Source organism: Ostrea edulis, chromosome 10 (assembly GCF_947568905.1).
Source record: "Ostrea edulis chromosome 10, xbOstEdul1.1, whole genome shotgun sequence".
Taxonomy (NCBI): domain Eukaryota; kingdom Metazoa; phylum Mollusca; class Bivalvia; order Ostreida; family Ostreidae; genus Ostrea; species Ostrea edulis.
In genome coordinates, this window is record NC_079173.1 from 5567216 (window position 1) to 5574923 (window position 7708).

The following is a 7708-nucleotide window of genomic DNA, read 5'->3' on the forward strand; positions in this document are numbered from 1 at the left end:
GTAATAAACGTTGTAAATTCCTTTGTCATTTCAAATACTTTTTTACATTGTTTTTATTTGATAGCTAACGTATAAAATCCAAATGCAGACGATAAAAAAGAAACATATCATGATATCAACATGTTCACCCCCCGATAATTTTCTAGACCCGCGTTGGACAATGTCAATTACATGTAGGCTACATGCACAATGAAACCGTATCTTATGTAATCTTTCCGTTGAAATCTGAGTTAGGTTTTTTTCTTTTTCGTGTGCGATTCAATATTTTGAAAATATTTTTTGATTTAAATCAACTTGATATATATTAAACCTGCACCGAGTGACGTAGCATTAGGATTAGCCCCGCACGTGTTCGAGATCATTCTTTTTGCCATTATTATCACAGGCAAAGTTTGCCATTTTTTAGGCCTGCTCGTGAGATTTCTTTTAAATATTAATTGTGAATTATTGTGGAAATACATAGTTGTAATCAAAATAACCGAAGTTGAAATAAAGTATCCGTCTTTCCAGGTGACCGTTGTTTATTGCAGATTACTTTTAAATGTTTCGGGATTCATATTGTATTAGAACTTGTACAGAAATAAACATTTTTTTTTCTTCCTAAACCCATCAATTTATTTTTTTTTTAAATGGCCGCCTCCGGTCAAGACGGTGTTTTTCAGTAGATTAATGATTTTCGCGATTCAACGACTTTCCAGCATGTCAATACAACGCGAGATTGTCAGCGTTCGTCTAAGGATATCTGCTTGCCAGTTGACTCAATAGCCTGCAATGGCGACTTTGTCTGCGTTTTCACGTCGCAAACAGTGAGCAGTGATTGTTATGAAGTCCATCACCATTACCCAATACAAACTACATATATGTAACAACTGTGTCAATTTGGTCTGTTCACAGGTGTCTACTTTTCGTGATAATGTATTCAGCCAATGGCATGCATTAATTTTTTCTCAACCCAACAATTTAACAGAATTCTTGGCAAAATTTAACGATATTCAATGTAATGCTCCAGGTGGACATGTTATGACCGTGTCCAATTTTCGTGCAGTCCGTGTACGTACAGCTTGATATCACACATCGCTTGTCAAACACTATTGATTTTTTTTTAGTGTTCCAATTATAGAATGTTCGCTATGATAAAGTATTTAGTGCAAAAGTCATGACATTCAAAAATTATAGTCGGATATTTTACATTAAATACCATGAATTATTTTTGTGGTCATAATAATATATATGAACCTTTGTCCAAAAAATAAAGAATGTGCTACACGGGCAGATGAAAACAACCCATGGTCTCGCGCGGAAATGAGCGAAATGAAAGAGACGTATCCGGTAGTTAGTATTTATCCGGAATGCTAGTGCGCAATGGCGGCAATAAACAAACGAAGCGGATACGTTGAAGGAAAAACTTCTTTATTTATTTCTTACCGTTATGTAGACCAGTGAAAATAATGTACAACGATTAATCGCATAAATCCCATGAAGAATAGAAAACTGAAAGTAGGGCAAACATAGATCCCTGGACATATCAGAGGTGAGATCAGGTAAGTAGGGCTATTCTATGCATGAATGAAATGCAAAACTCACTGTCTGAACCAAATTATCCTACTGGTTTCACAATTCCATTACATCGAAATGATCATTGTATTTTCGTCCAACCCCCAACAAATAATCGGAAAGTAAACATTGATTTGGGGGGGGGGGGGGGGGTAGAGGGGAGCTAAAGTGTTAAGATGAAAATGGGGGGCCCGAGGGATGTAATCATATTCATCAGTTATAACATGTATACCAGAACTAGTAAATACACAATTGGCTGGAAAAAGAGCAATATGGACTTGTATAATTATATAATGTGTATGTTTAATTGTTCAGAATGCAAAGTTGCAGTATGTATTCACATAGACATATAACGGATAACATATCTGTTATATGTCTATGCCCGGGGCAGGGTTGGCAAAAAAGTGGTCGATATGAGGCCGGTGGTCAATACTGGTTGAAACTGGTTAATACTGGTCGATTGAAAATTGTTTGGTATATATAATATACTTATAAGTCATAATATTACATAAATAATGTACAAATGACTGTTGAATATTGGGGAGATGTAAAAGTTTCTGTTCAAATTCCTTAATTTAACAAGAACTACCTTAGTATAAGTATTGTTTCATCAATCTTCATTTTAACTGTTGAATAAACATTTGAGAGTGGGTTAGTGATGTTTTCATAACAATAACAGGTACACTGGTCATCTCTGGTCCCAGCCTATGCTTATTAACACCTGTCCACTCTGCTTCCTGGGCTCAGGTAATGTCCAGCTACCTTTTATTCTTAATCTGTCCAGGTACATGTATTAAGAGGTCTGTCTCCAATAATCAAGCTATGTTATAGAACTGTGACCCTCTGGTAGGTACTGAAGATATTTCGGTCAGTTTTAGCAAACCAAATATATTAAACTTATGAAATTACATTTGATTATCTAATGAAAAATATTAATCAACAATTGATCCATATAATGAAAAGACTTAATTTATCTTTATCTTTGCAAGAAATGTACAAAAATAGGAAAATGGACAGTTTAAATCACAATTGACCATTATTGACCACTTGGGGAGTATTGACCGGGACAGTTAAAAACCACTGGTTAAAACCGGGGGCGGTTTTAACCGTCCAACCCTGCTATGCCTCTATGGTATTCAGAGATAGATCATACTAACTAATTACTTTTTCTTTAATTAAGTGAATTTATACATTACTTGTTTCTCCTAACTACATGTACTACTTTATGGCATAAATTGAAGATTCAGTCCCTGGTGTTGGAGATCTTTTATCTTGAAAACAATAGATGCTAGTGCCACACAACCAAAGAATGTAGTAAACATACTGCTACCTTTGCATGTATTAATTAGCAAATTAAGGTACTAGGAAATATAAATGTAAGGAACAAATGTCTAGGGTGTTTTTTATCTATTAAAAAGATTGTATCAAACTCTAAATCTAATAAGTAAAATTTTGTAATATTCCAGCTTCAGGAAGTTTATCCTATCATAATGGAGATGATTATAGCTACTTTGAACCTACATTCATGGATCTACCATATTATCTTTTTTTTACTATGACATTTGACTGTTACTTTTCAAAGAAGGTGTAATTTATAAATATAACGTGCATCACATGCAATTTTAATGATGCAGGCAAATAATTTTGATGCAATATAATTAATAAAAGGCAAGCGTGAACTGTAGATTTACCCAGATTAGATTCAATAAGTACATATAAATGATATTAAAATCCTGCGTGCTCGTTCCATATAATGTCCCTTGAACATTACAAGTATTTACTTATTCCAAATACATGTAGTTCAAAATTAAGTCAGAAATTCTAAAAAAAAAAATTTAAATTAAAGTTTATTTCAGGAAACAAAGCCTGTCTGAAACTCCAAAATGACATTTCCAGAAAGCTGAAGAATGGATAAAAATGTATCTACCATCTTACAACCCAGATTTCATTCCACTGAAAAGAAAAGGGACAGGGTAAGAAGTTATTATTAATAAAAGATATATATATGCTGAAACATCTTAAAAGATATATTGTTAGCTCACCTGAGCTGAAAGCTCAAGTAAGCTATTTTAATCACTTTGTATCTGCCATCTGTCTGTAAACTTTTCACATTTTCATCTTCTCCGGAACCACTGGGCCAAATTCAATAAAACTTGGCATAGATCATCCATGGGTTAAGGGGATTCAAGTTTGTTGAAATGAAAGACTATGCCCCCTTCAAAGGGGCGATAATCTTAATATAGCTAGTCCCTGTGTATATATATGCATGACTTGTGATGTCTGTATACATGTATGCGTCCTGTTTTATTTCAAATTTCTGTTTTTATGTCTATGCATGCAATTATATATCATTAGTGCTTTGTGTTTTTTTAATGCTATATAGTCGGTTAAAGAGCTCTTAGCTCATGTTTATTGTTACCTGTATATAGTTCCGACTTTATATAAAAATTACTTACTTACTTACTTACAAAAATGTAAAAATAGGCCGGGGGGTGGGGGGGGTGGCATTTAAAAATCTCCGTAAGAACCACTGGGCTAGAAAAGTTCAAATTTACATGACAGCTCTCTGACATAGTGCAGATTCAATTTTGTTAAAATCATGGCCCCGAGGGTAGGGTGGGCCACAATAGGGGATAAAGGTTTTACATACAAGTATATAGGAAAAATCTTTTTTAAAAATATTTCTTGAACTATTTAAGCTAGGGCTTTTATATTTTGTATATACATTTTTTACGAAAAGTTCTTTCATGTGATGCAACAGTGTTCGATCTTGTGACTTTGACCTGGAAGTTTGACCTACTTTTGATAAAAATCTGACCTATTCAATATCTCAACTATTTAAGACAGAGCTTTCATATTTTGTATATAGATTTCTTATGTCAAGATCTTTTGTATCATGCATGTACCATGATTAATTACCTTGTGACCTTGGTCTTATCCAGAACAGCAAGATCTTGTCGATCATATTGGTGTTGAGGCGGTGTTGGGGCATTTCTGTGTAATGTGAATTCATTTTCAGTAATGTTGTGATCCTTTGGGGCTCATGTAGGCTGGGGCCACAATATGGGATCAACATTTTTCATAGGAATAAAGACTGAAATCTTTTTAAAATCACAACAGCTGTACAATGACAGGGCCAAGGTGACTCCGTTGAGCGATGTGGCTCTTTGACCTCTTGTACTGTTTAAGACGCATGTATTTAAAATTTATCATAGGGTATATTTGCATTTATTTTTTCAGAAATTTTGCATGTCCATGTCTTGGAAGGTGAATAGGTGAAAAGTCAATAGATGCTTACCATATCAGATGCTTGCAGAGGATACTGGGGATAAAGTAGCAGAAAATTATGGAAAACAGGAAGTGGCAGCCAGGACTGACATCAATGCAATAAACAATGAGCTGAGGAGACGGTGATGGAACTATATAGGACACGTGCTATGGAGGGGAGGTGACAATGACAGTGAGATGGCGTTGGGTTGGACACCAGAAGGGAAGAGGGCATTTAAGAGACTGAAAACAACCTGGAGAGGAACAGTAGAAGCAGAAAGAAAGATTGCAGAATGGAGAAACTTGAATGAGATCAAGATGGTAGCAATAGAACAGAGTGGATTGGAGAGAGTCTCGGTCCTATGTGTTTTTGGCATGGAGAGAACTAAGTAATGTCTAGATTGTTGGAGATAGGATGACCAGGAATATGAATGGATGTGCTGGAAACTGTACTAAGACCCTTATGTATTTGGATAGATTTACATACCATCATGATTTTGCTATGAAAAACTTGAAAAAAATCCTCAACTCATATTGTAGCTGACATTGTACATTTGTACTTATTAATATTTCAAATGAACATATTTTTAGACATACAATATCTAAACTTTGGAGTCCATATACATCTCCACATTGGATAATAGGTTATGATGTATGTGTGTGAAATCTTTTCCTATGGTATGCACATGTTAACACATTAGTTTAAATGATGATGTATATCTTATGACTATGGAAGAGATTGTGTTCAGAACAGAATATGTGTCTAGAAGAGTTGTTGCCCTTGAATGTAATTCATTATTTACATGGGGTTGAAAAATAATCCAGCACACAGTAGTACTAAATGCATTATGTTAAAATACATTTATGAAGGGTATAAGTGATACTGTCCATTACTGATTAATACACTTTGTGAAATCATATTGTTATGTTTAATAAATTTCAAGGCTGCACCTTTGTACATTTTACAATATAATATTCTGCACTTTGGTATCAAATTCTCTTAACCTAATTTAAGAGTTACATATTCATTAACAGCAAGTTAATTATGATATGCTATGTAGTTTGTCAAAGGGGCATTAGCTGTGAAAGTGATGGCAACCTTTTTATTCAAAATCTCTCAATAAGAATATATATTAATGCCTAATAATAATATTTATTTTGTACAAAAACATGAGAAACCTAATAAAACGACAATAGATTGTCACTTTTAGTGTATAGAAATACATAAGGACGAATTATTGTCTTGCAAGACAATAATCATTTAATTACCAAAATTCATGTGATATTCATACACATTAATGTGCCTGTTTTGGGGTTAAAAGGTGTTTGAAATAATTAAATACTGGTGTTATCACTGAAATATACATGTATTGTATGGAGCAAACATTTAATTAATTTTTTGGTATCAAAATGGCAGCTAATGCCCCTTTAAGAATAACTATTTTCAATGCACATCATAATAACCTTGTTAAGCTTGAAAGAATACTGGCTATAAGGAATCTTGATCATAAATATTAAAAATATTTTTAATTTCTTTCAAGGAGTTCCTTATAAACAAGCATAAAATCATGATTATAGTACATTGACTCTTGTGTGTTTCAATCTGTTAGACTTTCCCATTTTATTGCATTTCTTGGAAGTTGTGTTAAAAGAATTGGTGGTCTTGAAAAAGGTTGTTGTAGTGAACAGCAAAGGTCAACTGCTATTCAACAGTCTGTATACCTAGTCACCAAGGGCAAGGGTAGAGGTCATGTGGTTCTGCATTCCACAGGGCCAGTTAAGGGGCTAAAAGAATATAGTGTTAATGACAATTATTTCCATGGAATAATGAGAGACATCTCCCATCTCTTGTTATAGTGTTCTTCTTTAAAGATTTTGTGGGAGATGAGAAATACTTTATTTGATGCACAGACACCAAATTAAAAGTGGAGCTTGTTGATCCTAAGTGACATCCTTGCCATTATCTTCAATGTAGTCTTTCATGTGTCTTATAAAGGTTTGCAAACACTAGTGCTTGCATAATGCACAGACACGTGAAGTGGGTAGTGTACGTGTACAGATGTTGTGTACACACCACCACCCCTCCACTGTCTACAAAATATATACCTGTATAACCAGTAATATCACCAGAATATGTTATTTCCCCACCGATCATCTTCATAAGTCATTATGAAGTCAGTTCTACATTCTATGAGCTCTGGTGAGATATTAATACATACCGTACCACTGGATCTAAAAGAAATCCGTTTTACCACGTCCCATTCCAATTTGATATCCTTTACTCTCATGCGCTTTAAATCAGAGACGGGATACTTTTAACTTTGATAAAGTTGAATTTTCCATTATATTCACAAGCATAGTAAATTATCATCCCTTGCGAATTATGATATACTGGCTGACCCCCCCCCCCCCTTACATTGCATGGTAGGATGAATCCGCCCCCTTCTTTACATGTATGGTGTTGAAGTTTGGAATAGAGAACATCTGTTATGGATTTTTTGGACCCCTTTTTATTTTCGTTTGATAGTCAAGAATTTTAGACGACCGCGAGTTATCCTCTGCTACCCCCCCCCCCCCCCTTCAGAAAAAAACCCCACGCCATCTGTCTGTCTGATGCTCTTAAGATTGTTATGTGCAACAAAAATGGAAGTTCAGTAAAATTTCTGGCAACTTTCTTGCATATTGTATTGAAAAAAAAATAATTTTGATTTATAGTCAATATTAGCCCTAAAATAATATATGTCTCTGATATGAAGCCTACCAAAAATACCGTGCAATTTCATTCCAAATGTACCTAGCCAAATTTGTCATGTAATTGGATATGTAAGGTATTTTATATCTATTAGAAAATATTTTATTAAGATTAATTTTTCGAATTTGAATATGG

At 34.3% G+C, this 7708-nt stretch overlaps 1 long non-coding RNA gene across 2 annotated transcripts; it reads left to right on the forward strand.

Annotated features, from left to right (window-relative positions):
• The first annotated feature begins 401 nt into the window (after nucleotides 1-401).
• On the forward strand, nucleotides 402-5769 carry LOC125666643 (uncharacterized). Of its 2 annotated transcripts, none has more exons than XR_007366780.2 (3): nucleotides 402-1541; nucleotides 3401-3527; nucleotides 4795-5769. It is a non-coding gene; the product is annotated as an uncharacterized LOC125666643 (long non-coding RNA). The 2 variants fall into 2 exon arrangements; XR_007366779.2 differs by having other exon boundaries at nucleotides 403-1541; nucleotides 3411-3527.
• The last annotated feature ends 1939 nt before the right edge of the window (nucleotides 5770-7708 follow it).